Below are 20,690 nucleotides of genomic sequence, written 5' to 3' on the forward strand. Positions count from 1 at the left end.
TTCAGCACAAAGACCCTCACCGGCCAAAACTGCTATCCACTGAACTACACTTATGGAAACGAAACCACCTTAGTGCCCACACGTGATCTGCCTAAACCCAGTGGCTATCTGATTTGGCACGGTTTCCGCTGGGGACTAAGGGTAGTATTTAAGAGCTGAAAGTTCTGATTCTGGCAACAGTTGCAAATTACAGGCTGACAATATGAATTTTCCTTGCTTGTAAGACTTTTTTTTCTTTTCTTTTTTTTAACTGAGTTTGTCATTAATAATGAGTAGCATATCAGGCTGATGTCCTGCTTTTGCACCTGCCTGGCTGGCATTTATCAGTCCAGTCCAGCGAGAGGGGGAGCTGCCAATGCACCTGCTCAGAATTTGATTACATTAACCCCTTATTTGGTCTCAATGAGAAACTCTCCTCCCTTCTTTATAGCTGCATTTTAGTCTAGTCTATCCCCAATGCTGGGGAGGGGATGGACTTTCAAATGTGGTTTCCTGGCTTATTCTTCTGCTTTTGTAAATATCGTGTAATTGTGCAACTTTGAGCAAGGGCTCACCTCTCTGATACTCCTGTCCCTCTGAGAATGAGCCTACCTAAATATTATATTAGTAATTTATTCCACGTTTTAAAGCAAAAATGTCACAAGACAGCCAACAACTTAGAAGCATAATGCAGTACAATAATGCTCTTTGTCTTATTCAAACAATATAAGCACACAATAATATGATCAAAGCACAGCAATAATGTTATTTTATAAGAGCCAGCATCAGGAAAAGTCAGTCAATGAAACACTTTGCAGAATGAAAATGTATACAGGGTCTTTATCAAAACAGATAAGAAGGGGATTTTTCCAGGAAGAGAGTTCCATAAATGTGGCACCTTTTGTTAGAAGGTTTTGTCTCTAGGTTCTGCATATGACCTTATGGCAAGCCGGAGTGGGCAGTCTGCCATATATTTGATTCTTCCATCTCTATTCTGCCTTTCTGTTCAATGAATCCACAAACCCACCCTTAAAATACTACACACAGTCCTAGCTGCCTCATTGCAAAAACAGTAGTGTAGAGTAACTGGAAGAGGTGCAAAAAAGAGCAAACAAAATGAATCAGGGGCCTAGAACAGCTATCCTGTGAAGAGAGGTGAACACTTTTTTTGGCTTTTTTAGATTGAAAAACAAAAACCAAGTAAGGGACATGACAGAGGCTTATCAAGTGGTGAAAGTGGATAAGGAAGACTGTTCTCCCTCTCTGCAGCACATAATTAATCTGTGGAATTCCCTGCCAGAGAATATGGTGATGGCCACTAGCCAGGGGCAACTGGCTGGTCACTGTGGGAAAGAAATAAACTGCATAGAAAAGGGAAACTAACACTGACTGGCTCCCTTCCTGAAGATAAACCATTAGGGAGCAGGATCCACAACTTTTTCCCAGAGGGAAGGCACTGCTGCCTCCTCTCATAGTCAGATTTTAAGGCACGGGGGGAATGCAATCAGTAGTTTTCAGTCTGGTAAAATCAGTGAACACCAGTATGTCCTAATTATTGCCAGTATGGGGGCGGGGGGGCTAGATCACCTCCTGTTGGTTCTTCTAGTATGAAGGCTCTGCTATCTAATGGACTTGCTGGGAGGTTCACAGTCTTCAGCACTCTCCTTTCCTTCTTCAGCTCACTCGCTATGATCAAGCCCTCCGCTACTGCCTGATGAGGCAGTACTTGCTATCTAGAAAGGCTTCTTTTTATGCCCCATTGCTCCACCCAAGGAAGGGCTGCAGCCCAACACCTTGCATCTCAGGCTCTGTGTTCACGGCCTCCTGGTGTCAATTGATGGCCTCCTTCAAGGTTCAATGAGTGACATCTATTCTGGATATCCTAAATTGTAAGAAACCAGTCTCTGCGTACACAAAACACTGCCTGAATCATCTGAGTCCTCATGCTCAACATGCCAGCGCAAATAATTCTCTCAGGGAGAATTAATACCGAAGGATTCTTCAAACAACCAGATCGTGATGTCTAGTCACTTTGCAATTGCTGTGCAAAAAAAAGAAACAATACTTTTTTTGACTGGGTAGTTGTGTCTTGCATATAGGGCTGGGAGTGTAAGCAGGGGAGTATTATCCATTAGGCTGACTAGGCTGAAGCCTAAAGGCCTCGCAGGGACAAGGGGCCCATCAATTTACCCACTCAATGTTGGGGCACAAGACTTTAGCTGAGTCCTGTCACTTGCAGCAGACGGCTGTGAGCAGTCTTCCCCAGCTGCAAGGAGCCAAGCAGGGGCCAAGCAGTTGGCGAGCCCTGCTTGCCAGGGCAGGCAGAGTAGACGTCACAGAGCTGAGTGCATTCAGTTCTCTGGGGCTGAGCAGTGCCTGCACACTCAACTACCCACTAGCCCAGCTCCCAGAGGCTGGCGGTACAACCTCCCCGGTTGACCAGGGCTCCCTGCAGCATCAGCCGCATCAGTGGCACGAGCTGCCCCCCAGCACACCCCTTCCTCCCTGGTCAACCAGGGCTCACCACAGCGCCAGCCCAGGGGCCTGAGCTAGCCCTCGGAGCCCAAAAGCCAAGGGGCCTGGCCATGATTAATACAGCCCTGAGTGTAAGGTACACACGAAGCAGTTCTGTTGTTGCAGATACAGGACAGTTTTCATCCTAAAAACTGTCTGGATAGGAGACTGCCGAGAAACCAGACATAGCCTCCTGCTCAGAAGAATGGCATAAATGTAACAAGGTGGCAGTAGTCACGAGCAGATGAAGTTACCAGTCACCTCCAGACAAAATCTAGTTATCCAAGACCAAAGATGGAATCGATAGCAAGTTCCCAAGGAGGCTTAGCTATGACCCTGAAAAGGCCTAAGAGGGTTTTGCAAATGCAGATATAATCCATGCGCCAAAAACCAAAAGAGCAATATTTGTTTCAGCTCTCCTTTCAAGCTTCACAAAGCTAGACAGATAGACGGATCGATGGGCAGACAGGTTGGGAACGGCATCCTTGAATTCCAGACCAGTGTTCTATTTTCAAAGCACTTAGACCTCTCGCTGAACTGATAACAGATTAATGAGCTGCCCTGCCTGACATTTTATTTGAAATTTCCCAGGCAGAAAAAATGTAAAGAGCTCAGCACGGAAGAGCAAAGCTGCGTTCTGGGCTTGACAGCCAGCAACCTCCATCATGCCAGCCTTCAAGATGGCTCCTGGACAAGAAACAAAAAAGCATCAAGGTAAAATAAACCAAAGCCAAAAACCGCACGCACACCCAAGGATATGGTGTTGATTAAATTCTGTACCAGTCTCTTATGGCAGGTTGCAATGCTCTGAGCTTCTTACTGAGCTCAGACAAGAAGCCATTGACTGCTCAGAAGTGTCTGTGTCGTCCGCAGTTTCAAGGAAGTGACTCTTAAGGGGTTTTCAATTGGTATACTTGGTGGTATAATTATGGTGAGGTGTACTGGAATCAGCACCTTCCAGGCTGGCTTGGTGTATATGGGGGAACGTAGGGTGCAAATGTACAAACGGTTTGGTCCTAATGCATGTAAAACTGTGTTTCTGGTTCTTTTTTAAATCGAGGAATGGCTGGTCTTGCATACACTTAACTGCCTTTTGGGATGATGCCTTAGTTTAGTGGGAGAGGTACATACTTTGCATGCAGCTAGTCCCAGGTTCAATCCCCACGTGGACCTGGAACACCTCCTCAGGTCTGCCACTTCTGCTCTATCCACACAAAAGAAACCCCAAAACCCTTACCTTGCTCCTCACTTGCTGTCATCAAACCCAGAAGTGCAGGACTTCTGGTTTTATTTATAAGGACCACAAGTTTGTACACAAGGAACGTGATAAGGAGATGAAGTATTTGCTTCTCGCTTGATTGCTGCAGCTTGCATCAGCAGTAGGTTGGAGGGAAGCAGTGGCAGACTCAGGGTGAAAGGTGCCCTAAATTCTCAGAGCCTTTGCAACCTGCTGCTGATGCAGCCTGTGCTAGCTGGCCTCATGAATCTCAAGCATCTCCAAGTAGAGATGGGAAAGGTTCCTGGCTGAAGCCCACTACCAATCAATGGAGACAGTCCTGAACTAGATGGATCAATGGTCTGAGCCAGTATAAGGCAACTTCCTAACTCCTGTAGGGGACGGATCCAAACTTGGATCTGGGAGATCAAATCCCTACTCTGCCATGAAGCTCACTAGTGGCCCAAACCTGTGCTGGCTAGTAACAGCAGAATGGACATGCATACTGTTGTAAACATTCCATAAAGCATGCTGAGCCTGCTGGAGCAAGTAAGCACTCCATTGGGTAGGGGGAGGGTGGGATGGGGCTGGAAGAGGCATTCTGAGGAGGGGAAGGGCAGAGAGGGGGTGGTTCAGGCCTGGAAGGGGTCAGGGACGATGGACATGGCTACCACCTCATCCTATCCCTCCTGGGCCTAAAAGTCCAACATGAGATGGCCCAGATATGCACCAGCTATATCACTGACATGGATCCAAGTGGCCTTATAGAGGCTGCTGGGACTTTACCCAGATTAAGGGGTCAAGTATCCCTACCCCTGAAGAGACCTCCAACAGCCTCTGTTCCCATGGTGGATGCAGCAGAAGTTCCACTGGCCCCACTGGATCACAGTGTGCAAAATTATCATTAGGTTTGGGCTGTAGGTGATGCTAGACCAGGTATCTCACAGGAATCCTTGCTTTGAGGATATGTGTAGTGCTCTCAATTTATTGGAGGAGGTACAGGTTACCCTTTTGTAAACAATCTCTCTCTCTCTCTCTCTCTCTCTCTCTCTCTCTCTCTCTCACACACACACACACACACACACACACACACACACACACTCACACACACACACACACACACACACACACACACACACACAGGTTCTCAGTAAATAGAAAACCAGTGAGCTACTAAACACGGTTCAAACATGCTGAAGGTCAATTAACTTGAGCATCTTTTCCCTGGCTCTTCCCAGCCAAAACAGCTCCCAGAATTGCTGGGTCTGAACAACATCCCCTGGTTACCTGGAGAGGTAATCGCTGAGCTCCACAGCAGACATTTGAAGGGGAGATTCAGGCACCTGAATCACCTCATGCCAGGACTAAGAACCCATGGTCCAGAGCAGGGAAATTAATTTTTCAGAAGTGTAGGAACAGACAAGCCAGTGCAAAAGAAAAAGCCCTGCTGGATCGGACCAAAGGTCCATCTGGTCCCACATCTTGTTTCCTAACATGGCCAGTCAGATGCCTCTGGGAAGCTCACATGCAGGAGCTTGCGGGCTACCACACTCTCATCATTGCTTCCCTGTAACTGGTATTTCGAGACACATGGTCTCTGAACCTGGAAGTAGCATGTAGTCATCATGACTAGTAGTCATGGGCATAAACATGAAATCATGCCAGTCCCATCATTTCACTCCTTCTTTGGGATACTTTTGTATTTACTTCTTCACTACTGCTGCTATGTACAAGGTCAGTGGTAGATGAGTGGCAGGCATGGTTTCATTTCTAGCGATACACAGGTGTGAATGATGTGACCCACATTAACAATGCAGCCTCTTTCATTGTTTGCCTTACTGAATCCTGGACGGATGAAGCATCTGGTCCAGTGTTTGCCCATTTGATTCAGGCTGACTGCTTGGTATACATCAGCCAAGGACTGAGTGGGATGGGATGAGCAGCCGTCATCTGTGCAAAAAAAAAAAAAATATTGCACAAAAGTATCTAGAACCTAATTTGTCTCATGCTAGTTTGTGTATTACTAGTGTAGGATGTGCCCAACAGACTTCCTAGCCAAGCTGCTCTCCACATGAAATCATGCCAGTCTCATCATTTCAGAGGTGGTGCCAATGTCAGCATGCATGTCAAAGCATTCTTCCAGGATGGCTCAGAACTACATGACTTTCACAACAACCATGACTCTATCCTGAATAATAACTAGCCTACAAAACATAGAGAGGCACTCTTTTGATTTTAATCTTTAGCACTGGCCCATAAACCTATCGGAAAAGTACTGGGAGAACCGCTCACTTCAGAACCTAAGGAAAAGTCGGTAAATGTTTAACAAAATACTTTGTTTTTAATATGGGATGGCAGATATCATTCCATGGACTCTTCTCAAAAGAAGCTAGACTTATGTTTGTTGGAACAGGACCAAACCAGCAGAGGATGCGAGACCCTGAGACCACTAATGTCTAGGGCAGAAAGCAGCTTGCAATGTGATAGTGCAGGGTTTATAGAGTCCCATCTTCAGTGTTTGAAGAAAAGGCTGGATAAGCATATATTAGGGAAACTTAGGGGATAGAGCAAGGCACTGGGCTAGACAAGAATCTGTTGAATCCCTTCCAAATCCTATACTCTCAAAGAGCAACAGCTTGCTTTTAGTATTTTATCAACTGTCCTCACTGCCAGAGCACTCTTAAGCAACAAAAGTTTACTTTGGGAATGATTTCAGCAGCAAAGGACATCACTTCTGTATTGTCCATGCTGCTAACTCAGCAGGGGAGTAAACTGAACTGACAGTTGTGAGTGGTAGAGAAACGAGGTACTTTACTTTTGTACTTCTGAAATGAACTACCACTGTTCAAGTATGTAGGAGAGAAAGCAATCTCTGATTTAACAAATCCAAAAAAGTATCATCAAATTTGTCAAAATGACTGAAAGGGCATTAAAATTGTTCACTCAATTGGAACCACTGATTATATGATGTTATGTTGACATGGGAGTACATAGGGAATAATTTACAAACGTAGATATTTGGGTAATTCAGATTCAACAGATGGGCGTTTGCATCCAACTCTTCTCCTGTGTTCAGTGCAAGTGAGCTTGATGACCTACAATGCAGTTGGATCATATCCACAGCATTGTCCTCAATAGAAGCCAGGATTAAAAGTTCTGAAAGCTCATTCAAACTCTTGAGGAGAGCACCTCTCTCGTCTAGACAAAAATGATTTGCTGGTTCTCAGAAGAGCCCAAAGACATCACCTATCATTCCCTTGAAATGATGAGAGGGGATTTTTGAAATACAACCTGATAATATATTCAGACACTGGCGGGGGAGAGAAGGCAATTTAAAATAGGAACCAGAAAAGAAATGCCTTGCATTTTTGTGTCACAGAACAAGAACAGAGAGTTCACATGCAAAAAATATTTACTGGCTGAGAGTACAGAGGCAAAAGTTATATTCTCCCTTTGTTAATTGTTCAGAGGTTTTGTGATAGGAGATAATCTATTACTGTGTTTGGTAGTTTTGTCTAGAATAGTTTGTGAGCATCTAATTGGTGTACCTCTGTATAATGCTTCCATAAATTCAGTTTATATTAGTGGCTTTCAAACAGTGCTCCCAGGAATCCAGTGGCTTCTCAGAAGCTTATCAAAAGTACCTGAATGAGAAAATCAGTAATGACATGTTCGCTTCCTTGAACAACAGCTTATCCATCATTACTGGTCTTCCTTGGCAACACACAGACTCAGGGGAACACTAACTACATAGGTACATTTCCAATTCATAAGGGGGAACAGTGACGCACCCCCCATGGTCTGAGTGTGCACCTCAGAATATGACCCAGACTCCTGTTCAGTGTGCATACCAGATACTGATGGGATTCTTTGACAAACGTATCAATCTGGAAAGTGTTCCCTGTGGATAACAGTAAGATTGAAAACCACTGGTTTACTCTGTGAGTAAATTTCCAAACAGGGATTTTGTCAGGATTTTGATCTACTGATATGATATATCCAGTTTCTAGGAGTCATAAATCAACTGTGCTGATCCAGGATAGCGGAGAGAAGCATACCAGGGAGTGGGGTGGGGTGACAAGGAGATGGATTTGCATGGCACAGTTGACTCTGGCAATTACTAGCTGTAACTGTGTGAATCTGGGTTGCAGCCTTGGAGTGGGGGGGGGGCATTCTATCTGGGAACATGATGCAAGGTTAGTGGATTTACTGCTGCAGGGTTACTATTTGCTTCCAATTTCCACTGCTTATAAATGTGTAAATAAAACAAATATTGCAAAGATACTACTGTAGGGCAGCTCTAGCACTGGGCCCATGGTAAGGCTCCCAAACATGCCTTATGGCACATTTGCAACAATGTGCAGCAGCAGTAAGCCGGCATGCACGGATCTAGGTTGAACCCAACGTCTCTAGTGGTCTCTCATCCAAAGAACACTACTATTTTACAGTGCTGTACCTGGACTCACTGCTCAGAGAAGTGGGTTAAGAAATTAAAAATATTCTAAATAGTTGGACGGTCAAAGGGGTGAGGCAGGATTCTCAGATCTGAATATTAATACATATATCTACAAAGTATTCAGATCTGTATATTTTTAAAATATTCTAAAATTTCTAGTTCTCCTCCTAACCTTCCTTAAAAAAAAAAAAATCCCAAGACAACTTCTAAGATGCATACCTCAAAATGTAAAAATCACATATTAAAAGATACCAGACTTTGTAAATATTTGGCGCTCTGTATATATATGAGGTTTGCTTCAGCTCTGGGATCAATATGGGTCTCTGTGTGTGTGTGTGTGTGTGTGTAAATATCTTAGGAAGTTATCTTAAACCAATGGGAAGTTTGCCTGTGAGTTCAATAGCATCTTTAGTCTTTGCAATGATCTAGGTAAGATTCCACTTGGTTCATCTCTCTCTCCATAGGCGTCTTTTTCTCCCTCTCTGCAAAAAAAGGCTTCCAATAGATCCCAACTCCTGCCATTCTCCAAAGGGACACTGTTCCACTTGGCTGAGAGTAAAAGCTGTCTCTTCACGGTAGCAGGTATAGCTATATTAGGCAGCTGCTGGGGGGCCCTCAGGAGTTACTTGATTACATGTTGAAGCAGCTTCACTCTGTGGGCTTTGAGCCAATTAGTCTTACAGAAAGACTGATGGCTTAGCGAGACACATTCATCCAAGTCAAAGGCTGCTGAATATATTGGTGCCTAGTTACAGCGCAAGGGCAACGTGTTGCCTTCTCTGGCTTTCAAAGGGCACTTGTGATTTGTGATCAAGGCAGGCGCAGTCTGTGAGCCTGAAATCCCATCCCTTGAATTCAGACTGTCATTTGCCTGCGCTAATGTTCCCGTAGTGAGAACAGAAGAGGAGATAAAGATACAGAATGATGCATATAGTGTTTTATCCTAATCCTGCACCAGTAACTAGACTGGCTCACAGGCAAGGACTGGTCTATCAGGCCTTCCCCTGCTCCTTCCTATCCCCTACCCAGAGATGTCAGTGCTGCAAGTAAGAGGTCCTGGACTGCAATGCACTTTGGCCTATACATATAAACTACACATGCCACTGAAGGCTGGAACTGTATCCTTGCATGTGCATGCTATATTTATTTGGCATCCTTCAGTCTCGGAAGACTATGGTATCGCACTCTGAATAGTGTTCTGGAACAGAGTGTCCTCTCTAGTGCGCGAAGCCCGGGGGGGCATATTTATTTATTACATTTATATCTTACCTTTGATGGTGAAACTCAAGGTTACATCCATGCGGTTCCCAAACAGTCAGCCTTCCAAGTAATGACCAGACCTAGACCTGTGTCACTTCAGCGGGGTAGCTATGAAGTGTCCTCAGACATGTTCTGGGACCTTACATTTATATCCAGCATTCCTTTCATGTTGGAACTCCAGATGGTGTCTATGGGGTCCCAGGTGGCTTCCCACCCAGGTACTGACCAGTGCCAGACCCGCTTATCTTCAACAAGGCAACAGCATCATGTGCCTCCAGACAATACTCTGGGCTCCATCCTTCAGCGGTGTTTCGCATTATAGCAAGAATGAGGAAGCATGACTCACTTGTGTGTGCTTCCTCTTTCAGCACTTTGTATGACATGTAAGTGAGCTTTCTTCAACAGACTGAAAATCAGCTTTTCATCTTCCTCTCTATTAAAGGTTCGCACTGATGTCAAAGCTGACATTCCTGGCTACATGGACCAGTTCATGAACTTACTGGGCCAGTGAGTCTTTTCATGTGGCAGGCGGGCCGGAATGCTCTTCTTTCCTTCACTGCACTGTGCACATGGTGTGTGAAGCAGGAACTCACATGAGGGACCGGACATTCATAAGCTTGATTTGTGCAATAGGGCAACCACCTGAACTGCCTGCATCACACTTTGCATTACGTTTGCTGTGGGGAGGGGGGTTGCTCCCTCCCCTCCACTATGTAAACAGGATCACCAGCCTAATAAGCACCTGCATAACATAACCAACCTGCGCTGCATATCTCTCAACAAGTGGACTGTAGTTATCTAACTTTTGACCTTACTATGTAAAGATCCTTTCTCAAATTTGGATGGTTAAGAAAAAGTCATCTTGTGGTGACTATTTATAAAACATATTTGAGAGAGAGAGAGAGAGAGAGAGAGAGAGAGAGAGAGAGATGAACTTCCAATTACAGTCACAATGGCATGGCTTGAAGCTGGCGAAAGGAATAATTGATTTGGTGGTTTGGCCGAAGCCCTGAGTCCTTGATCAATGTATAGGAAGGACAGCAGCTAAGATTGGTGTACCTGACACATCTGGAGTACATCTTTTATTAGGTGAATATTTCAACCTATTCCCTTATAAACCTACTAAATCAAATGATATTGTAGTGACCTCTAGCAAACAGATTAATAATGAAATGCATTGGGAATGCCAAACATAGCAGCTGCCTTGTCTATGCATTTGTTGAGAGTTTCCAGCTTGGATCTCTTCTTCACTCATTTTCAATTGCTCTATGTCCTCCTTCTGTCTCACATGTCACATGCATGGTGGAAGGAAGTGGTGCATGCCTGCCCTCCTTCAAAAGGAGGCTCACCTTGACATGTAGCCAGAAATGTCACCTATGCAGGTTCAAAAAATGGGCATTTGACTTACTCATGATTGGCGACATAATGGGTGGGATGTGCAGTCCGTGGGAATTGTTAGAAAGGGGTGGGCTGTGTTTGAGTGACCCTCTGACTTCAAGCAAGTCAAGACACATCCTGCCAGACATTAGGAAGGCCTCGTGGCTTTCCCAGCAATCAGTATTTGAGATCCACCACTGGAGAGGATACAAAGGTGACTCAACAGCAGTTCCTTGAGTGTTTCTGACATCCTGTTTTACATCTCTTAAGTCCTGACTTTCTCTTTTGTTGGGGTGAGGAATAAAGAGAAAAGATGACAGATGAGATTATAAAATAAATTCCTTCTCTCCCAGAGAGCGAAGAGATAAACTTCTAATTTGTATCACAATAGTACGTCTTGGAGCCGACACAGGGAATAATTGATTCTGGTGGTTCTGCTCAGGCCCCAAGTCCTCAATCACCCTGTAGCAACATTGGATGTTTAAATTATTCAAATTACCTCCCTATCTTTGTGGCATTCTGCTAGAAGAATTGCAGAACACTGGCACTCAGTTCTCTGAATGTGGCATGTATTAGGCTGTTGCGGAAAAATAGCTACTCCCCAAATGGAGTTCTCTGTCACCACTCTGGTAATTAATTTGCTCACTAAACATCGGCCCAGAGGCTTTCACAATTAAGTGCCACCGACAGAGGGGAAAAGATGAGTTGGAAATGGCTCCAATGAATGCAGAGGCTCTTTGCTACCTGACACAGTTTGTTTGAATGGCGTCCCACAGGGTTGATGCACCTCTGACTGAGGCCAGACATGTATGCCCTTCTCAAATGACAACTTTCGCCACAGATGTTGAAGTTCATGACAATTCAGCACATCGCTAGGAATGATGTGAAGGGGGCCTTGCAAGTACAGCCCTGTTCAGAAGTTAGCTCTGAAGCATCATAAAATACAAAGGCTTCCTGGTAGCACATCCAGCTCAGTCCTACCCCCACTGGTGATGCACTGAGAAACTCTTAACCTGCACCCTCCCCACAATCAGTGTTTGTCTGCAGTGACAAATGCTGAATGCAAGGAGAGATCTTCCTTGCGACTGTCATCCTAGAACGCTTCAGAATGGACAGGGAAAATCTCTCTCTCTACTCAGAAGTTATCTCTGCAGATCAATACTGATCACTGGGGGGGGGGGAGCTTTCTTACACATCACTGGTGAATAGACATGCTAGTAGGAACACTGGTGGGAAGGCTAGCGCTCCCATTGCCTACTGGAGCAATATGTCAGTGAGAGAGGAAGGAGGGGGTGGGCAGAACAGGGGCAGGGAGGGGGCGTAATGGGGCGGGGAAGCTGTGAGATGGGGTGGATCTGGTGATGATGGTGCACACCAGATCCTTTCCCCCTTTCCTGCCACCTTCCTCCCCCTCTCTCTCCTTGGACTTGCACTAGTGGGCAATCACTAGCGCAAGTTTGAGGAGACCCACTGTGGAGCAGGAATTTTACAGAGGTGTAAGGAGATTTAAAACTCTTTTAGTCTCTGAAGCCTCCTGATCACCCCGCCCCAAGGGTGCCCATTTTTGGTGTGGCTGCCCCAGTGGGGGAGGGGAGAATAGGATTGGACTCCTACAAGAAGATAAACTTTCAGGGAAGAAAGTGAATTATTTAATTACTTAACTATTTGCAAAGAAGGAGAGGTAGGAGAAGACATTTAGCACTATTGACAAAAACAAGGAGAGAGAAAGGTCACTAGACAGGATAACAAAAGGCACCCAAGAAAATTTCAATAACTCTCTGGACAAGCAGATTAAGGTGAAGTCAGTGGGATGTGACACCATTCACTGATTGATCCTGAAGGAATTTGCTGGCCAAATCTTAGATCTATTACCTATCACAGAGGTTGTGGTAAAAGCATGGGGATTAATATTCTTTTTTGGTTTCTTTCTAGGTCTATATTTCTGTAGGTGCACCTGAATTAAATCTGAAATGTAGCATTCTTTTTGACCTCTGTGATCATGATCACAGTGAGGCTGTATGGATATTTTGGGGGTGTTTAGGAGGAGGAGAGTGTACACAAACCCAGGTTTCCACAGCAGCTACCTGCTCCACTGAAGAGGCTCACAGCTCTTCAGTTCAAATTTTGAAGAGAAAGAAACTTTTCCATTCACATCTATTATTTCACAATTTGGTAGATGAGCCCTGGCACCACAATCCTTTTCTCCATCTTCCACAGAGCACTTGGAAAAAGAATTCCCCCCTACCGCTTCCTCTTCTACTATTTTAAACTGATAGGGTGCCAGTGGGGAGGCCGCTGACTATGTAGTGGTTCTGCTCCCAGTCTGACCAGTGGCGGTAGAATATGAGGTGCTTGCAGCAAGGGGGAAAGCAGTGGCATAGCAAAGAGAGCTGGCATCAGAGGGCACAAGAATTTTTAACACCCCACCCAGGGTGTTAACACCCTGTGGAGGGCATATGTCCAGAATACCCCCTGCTGCCTCCCTGGGCCTCAGACTACCTCCCGGATGCTTGCCTGCTTCAGGATGTGCCATTGGGTAGCAGGTTGGCACCCCCTCAAGGCATGGCATCTGGGATAGTGTAACCCCCTGCCCCCTTAACCATGCCATTGGGGCGGAGCGTGAGCTGCTATGCTTGCTGTCTGGTGCAGGGATAGGTGGCAGAATTGTGGGGGGGACAACAGATTGGATGCTCTTTGGGGCAGCCAATTGGCCTGGACTGCCCTGCATAAGCCACAGATCCCTTCTGTGTCCATGCCACTAGCAGCACATGTGCTACAGTTTGGTTACCCATGCGGCAGATAAAAAGATAAAGATGAAGAATATAGAATTGTAGGGTCCCTGCCCTGGAGGGGACTGGAGGGGCCTGGAGCAGGCTTGTCCCACCCCCAGGGAGGCCTCAGATTGGCTGAAGGGGGAGGGGGTTCCAGCACCCTTGTCCTCCTGCCTAGCAGAGCTGCCAAACCTGGCCCAGGAGCAGGAGCTGTTGACCTCACAGCTCCCTGCTTCACACTGCCTGCCTCTCATCCCTGGCCTCCCTGTTTTATGGAGCAAGCCCGCCCCCTTTGGCCCCTCCCCTTCCTCCAGGTGGGGCAGAAAAGGCCCTTCCTGTTCCTGGCTTGTTTCCTGCAGTGTTGCTTGTTTGCCCTGACAGCCCCCTCTGGCTGGTTGGGGTGAGCCAACCTGCTTTGCCCCCTTCAAGGGCAGGGAAGCCTCCTCACCCTGGGCATGGGGTGCCTGCTCCAGGGTAAGTCGGGGGTCAGGGCATCTGGGAGGGGCCCCAACAAGAATGCATAAGAAACCCATATGAGAAATTTATTTCTTTGTTTCCCTGTACCTTGTGTCAATAGAGAACACTTTTCTCTTAAAGAACAAGAATGGTAGTGGGGGTTAAATTCAGAGCCGCATGGGGGACCAATGAGAAGGAAGGCATGTATAATGATTGATCTCCATGAGTGAAAGGGTGAACATGAAACGAATGATGGAAATAAACCAGGAGCCTTATTAAAAGTCTCTGCAGCAACATTTCTGAAGAGAGCTGACCCACATGTCCCCTGAGGATTTACTCCGCATCTTGCTATTATAAGGCATGCCACTTAATTGCTCTATCAGTTTTGCAGTTTGAATATTACAAGGCAGCGTTTTTAAAATGATTATTTGAGAACGACTCTCTTTTTAGAGCTGCTAATGGCTTGACCTCTTTTATTGAGGAACAAAGGGGAAAAATCATCACCACTATCCCACTTTTTTTTTTTTTACTTGCAAATCTCAGTCCATCTGGATTAGTGTTTTTGCTCTGATCAAGCTCACATACATTTTCAGTCAGGAAACACTTCTTCAAAGGTTAAAAAAAAAATGAGTTGTCAGAAGAGCCACAGCCCTGCTGATCCCAAAGACAGAGAGATAACAGAACAGCCTCAGAACTGTAGAGCTTGTTGTATCAAACCAAAGAAGGGTCTAAGTCTAATACAGCAACATAGCTGCAGGGGGCGGCAGTGTGGTAAGCGTTGCAGGCACCACAACACACAGTGCGTGGCCCCTCCCACTCACTGACAGAGCCATTCTGGGCAGTGACAGCAACATGCAGCCACAGCAGTGGTTCTGGTGGTGAGTAGGAGCCCAATCCTACCCAACCTTTCAGCTCCAGTACAGCTGCAATGCAGCCCAGAGGTAAGGGAACAAATGCTCCCTTACTTTGAAGAGGCCTCCATAACTACCTTCCTATTACAGGAAGCCGCACACACCCGATTGGCACGGATACCCCAGGGCTGGAAAGATGGATAGGATTTGACCCTAAGAAGGGCTGCTTACACGGCATGTTGTGGTGCCTGCAATACTTACCGTGCATTCCTCTGTGGTAGAGTGACTTTACTTCATACTCTACAATAAGCAACTTCTGTTACCCTTGGTTCCTCTTTCGCTGAGCTGTATTGGCAACCTTCAGTCTCAAAAGACTATGGTATCGCGCTCTGAAAGGTGGTTCTGGCACAGCGTCTAGTGTGGCTGAAAAGGCCAATCCGGGAGTGACAATCCCTTCCACACCGGGAGCAAGTGCAGTCTGTCCCTGGTGTGTCTCCCTGGCTATGGGCCTTCCTTCTTTGCCTCTTTGCCTCAGACTGTTGGCCAAGTGTCTCTTCAAACTGGGAAAGGCCATGCTGCACAGCCTGCCTCCAAGCGGGCCGCTCAGAGGCCAGGGTTTCCCACCTGTTGAGGTCCATCCCTAAGGTCTTCAGATCCCTCTTGCAGATGTCCTTGTATCACAGCTGTGGTCTACCTGTAGGGCGCTTTCCTTGCACGAGTTCTCCATAGAGGAGATCCTTTGGGATCCAGCCATCATCCATTCTCACAACATGACCGAGCCAACGCAGGCGTCTCACATGCTAGGGATTCCAGCACGTTCCAGGACTGTGTTGTTGAGCAACATGTCACAAAATCTATAGTACCAAACTGACTTTCACCTGCTCAACCAGATGTCTTTCCTTGCTACCTGCAATTTGCTTAGTTTAATCTTGAAAGTTCCCTGGAGGCTGGTGGATAAGAATAGGCCCTCAGTTTGGCTGTACTTGTCTAAGAGGCAACAAAACAGCTACCAGGTAGATGGGACTCATTAGCCTGGGAAGGTAGCTCATCTGAGAGAAGGAAAACTCTGATCCCAAACCTCCACTGCCTTTGGCTATATCCAGTTATGGAAAAGGCTTCTGGAGTCAACCTCGAGGCAAAATTCGGAGCCAGAGTCCCTGAAGCAGTTCGCGGCTGTATACAGTCACACTCTGGCAACTCCTGCAACGCCGCTGGAACCAACCATATTGGCTTCTGCCTTTCCATTGGATCATTCCAGCGATGTGGAGAGGGGGGATTTGCTGCATGGGTAACAGTCTATCCTCCATATCTACTTTACCCAGGCTTCGCGCACTGGAGAGGACACTCCAACTTTGCCATATGGCGTCGGCACAACACGGGAAGCAGCAGTTTATTGGTTATAAGTCTTCACTTGATTGGCATAGAGCGTGACACCAGGGGCTGCTTCTGACGGTGGGAGAGGTCATTTCATCTCATTGGGCAGCTACCGCCTGCCTTAAGCTGGTCAGTCCCCAGTCAGTAAGGTGCTGCCTCGCCACAGTCCGTTAACCTCATGGGATGTGTGGGGTTTAGGGTGAAAACCGAAAAGCAGGGGCCAGGGAGACAGACAGGGACAGACTGCACTTGCTCCCAGTGTGGAAGGGATTGTCACTCCCGAATTGGCCTTTTCAGCCACACTAGATGCTGTTACAGACCCGCCATTCAGAGCGCGATAACATAGTCTTTCGAGACTGAAGGATGCCAATGATGAATCTTGGAAGGGGCTACACTCCCCTGAAGCTCCTGGAAGACACTAATCTCCTGCCATGGCCTATTTTCAAAAAGAGGAACCTTATGCAACTTTTTAAATTGGCCGTGGGCATGGAGCAAGAGCATCTCAGGACCACCCGCATCATATTCTCACCCCAAGATTGGCACAGATGTTGAGTCTAACTACACAACCCTATGCACATCTACTCAGAAGGAAGATGTTTGGAGTTCGGTAAAGCTCACTCCCAGGTAAATGTGCATAGGACTAACTCCTATGGACTGAAAAGTCTTATACCCTGTCACCTGAGATTAGTCAACCAATAATAGCATTTCTAACTCTGACTGAAGTTATTCCTAGGTGTTTTCACCCCAATAAGATGTAATGTCATTAAGCCAAGAGGTACTTCTTAATATTTCTGGGACTACTTTCAATAGTCACCTGGAAATCAATGCTGACTCTGGGAGTCTCCGAGTCAAATCTGGAGGGTTGGTGACTCTATTACTCTACTGCAGGAGAGGAGACAACAGAGAAAAGGAAGACACCACCAGACATGCTGTGAATGTTGGAACTGGGTTGTCACAATCTGTGTATGGCAAACTGCATTCTCCCTCCGGAAAGTCTTGTTCGCTACTGAGCCAGATTTTGTCACCTTTTCTCAGCCTTACAATATGAAACAGGTTCTGAGAAGGTATAAAGGCACCATATCATGGTGGAACATGGAATGCAAGAATCTCTCTCTCTCTCTCTCTCGCTCTCTCGCTCTCTCTCTCTCTCTCCTCGTCTGTGTGTCTGTCCATTGCAAACATGGCATCTCATGCAGTTTTTGAATCATGTCATGTCATTGCTGCATGTCAGGATGCCAAAAATGTGCAGAGGCTGTGAAACAAAGAAAGCTGAACATGCTTTTAAGAGGAAAAGCAGCTTGAGTCAAATGGAAGAGCAGCAGGTCCAACTACCTGCATTAGATTCAAGCTGACGTCCTCGGCAGTTATCTTCATCATCATCTAATCTGCCTTTTTTTTGTTTCAAAAATAGGAACCTTAAGAAACCTTTTAAATTGAATCTGTATGTTTACTACCAGAGGAGCAATGTTGACTATACAGTATGAAATTTTAATATTTTCGGCAGACAAGCGATCCATCTTGTCTAGACGCTGCAGAAATTTTCAGACACAAAATGATTTTAAACGCTAAAGCAAATAATACTGAAATTACCCCCACACCACCACCATCCCTACCTGACTGTGAAGAGTGTCATTTAGTTTAAATTTGCAGTCAAACATCACATAGCCAGAGAAATTGCCTGAGAGAATAATGGGTTGACACTTATCACAGCATTCCAAGGGGAGCAGAGAGTGGCATCAGCTATTTCTCCCCCCTACACAGACATTTTCCCCAGACAATTGTGCTTTGTATAGATCAATAAAAACAAGGTTCATTCCCGTGCTGGAGTTGTCAATGTTACTATGCTGGGTTTATCAGCATTTATTGTCCAATGACAAAGGTCCAAAATACATGTTTCACTAAGCGCATTATAGTGTGTTTGGTTGTTTTTTCTCACTAAATAGCACCGGGTCAGGAGCAATCAGGTACAGAGGATGGTGGGGGAGAGGAGATTTAACCTTTTATTCCCATCACAGCCCCAGTCCAGAGCATGCCCCTGCCCCCCCAACTGTTGTTTGTTCCAGGATGGAAGATGCCAAATCTTTGCAAAGTCTTAAAATGCAGGATTCTTTTCCCTTTTACCCAGCACCCCCCAATAAAGACACAGGCAAGGGCATATGGTACAAAGGGCCACTTTATTAACTATTTAAATATACTTAAGATTGCAACAGGGCTTAACAAATAAGTCATGCAGGTTCTACATGGGGGAAACGGAGCTGCCCGTCTACTTCCCCCTATAACAATTTGGGCGACCACATCCTACTCTGAGCAGGGTCAGTACAAGCCTGCCGCCCCCTTCATTGTCACCCCGAAGGGCTAGGATGGTAGGCTAGCTCAGGCCACCCGAGCAAACCTGCGATGCGCCTTTGCCACCAGACCGAGGTTCATCTAGCCTGCGTCACCCAGCTGGGTATGCCACCATGACCAAGCATGGAGTCCACCCGGCCCTTGCCACCCTGCAGTGTACACCGAGATGACCTTACCTACCCAAAACCCGCACGACACCTGCCTAAAGTGACCAACAAGACCTATGGAAAACCCCAACTCCACCCCTAACTCCACAATCCGGGGTAGGCGAAAAAACCACCAAACAATGTGCCAGTTAGGCTGATGGCAAAAAATTCCTACCCAGCCCAAGTTGGCGACCAGCTAGTCTCGGACTGCCAAAGGGTGGGTGGGTGGGGGATTGCTGCCTGGTCCCGACTGAGCGGGCGTCCCCATGCAGTCTGCACATGGTCCCAATCCAATTAGCCCCCAGCCAATAGGCTGTGGGGCTGGCCCCTCCTGTGCCTCGTGTGGGGGCAGGGCAATCCACGTGCCACCGGAATTCAAATATGTTCAGCAATCCTAACCATTGAAAATGTTATGCCTCCCTCAAGCTATGATGACGTCTATCCAGTAAAATGAGCTCTATCCTGCAATACCTCCACATCTAATATCTTCCTTGCAGAGCCTTTGAGCACTAGGCCTAAGATGAAAGAAGATGGTTCTGGCAACGTGATGCACCTCCACAGAAATTGCAATAAGACCCAAGTTCGAATTGAATGTTGGCAATTTTATCTGCAAAGTCCTTTGCAAACTGGTGACATTAGGCTGGTGAAGGGATCATCTACCACCTTAGGTCCACCCTGAAACAAAAGGCGGCAGATATAGGAGTTCATGTCCTTTCTAAGGTGATTTCACCCCCTTCCTTCACTTAAAACACAAAATTCCTAATTTGGCCAAAATTATAATGGATCCTGCCCAAGTTAATGTGTGTTTATATTATTTGGGTCATTGTGCTGGCTGGAAATTTAGGCTCCACCCATGGCCAGTCCAACCATGAAGCAACTAAATGTGCTTTTAACGCTGGCAGATGGTGGAGGGGAAAGTGGTGGTGGATATGGGGTGCCCTTCACCCCAAGTCTGCCATTAACTCCCTCCAGCTCCACCATGGACACAAGCCACATTGATCCCTCTTGCTAAAATTGAGTGGAAAGTGGAACACCCACTTCTTTACTATGCTCTTTTGCATGGTTTTTGTAAACCTGGAGGTGTGGGACATCTGGTTTTATTTAAAGGGACCCCACAGACAAACTCTTTTGTTCTCATGGTCCCTTTAAATAAAACCAGAAGCCCTGTCCAGGTTTGGGAAAGCTGTGCAATGGTACACAGAAAGCACTTTCCCCCTCCCTTTTTCTGCACACTGTGACAGAAATGGCAGTGATAGACCTGGAGCCAGCTGCCCCGGTTGCTGCCCCTGGCTAGATACCTACTTAATTTTTTATTGGTGTGGAACAAACACTCTGCATGTGTTCAGCAGCAGATTACCTTGAAGTTGGCTGATTTTGGATGATGTGATGCGAGATTTTTCAGATCATAAGTACCTGTAGCAAAGTGGCTGTGGTTTGACATACTGGACAATATTAGACATCTTGGTTCCATAATTTTGTAGGTGGTACTTGTATGTTTGAGTCAAGATTTGAGAGAACAACAAGGGCTCTCTCCCAGTACTTGGAACTTGCTTCTATAGTAGTTGCACATTAACTAAGCCAATGCAGACCATGTACTGCTGGAGCAACAGAATCAGAGACAGGAGGGCACAGCAGCTTGCAATTTCTCTCTCCAACAAGCTTTGCTGTTGTTTGGGAAGAAAGAGCAAGCAAATTCTGGCAGGACCAAATATCTAGATTAAAAAACTGTTCTCCAACAAGTTGAAGTAGTGCACAAAGCTCATGAAACACCTGGTTAATGCAATCATTAATTCACACAATTAGCAGTTGATTAGTGAAATATACAAATCAGGTTGCCTGGATTTAGGGACTAGAATGAGACAACTCTAGTTCTGGACATTGAACAAGTCTACACACCTATTGAATCTCAACACCAAGCCAGAGACCATCTCTACAATCCTAGCC

The sequence above is a fragment of the Tiliqua scincoides genome, chromosome 4 (assembly GCF_035046505.1).
Source record: "Tiliqua scincoides isolate rTilSci1 chromosome 4, rTilSci1.hap2, whole genome shotgun sequence".
In the NCBI taxonomy this organism is placed as follows: Eukaryota; Metazoa; Chordata; class Lepidosauria; order Squamata; family Scincidae; genus Tiliqua; species Tiliqua scincoides.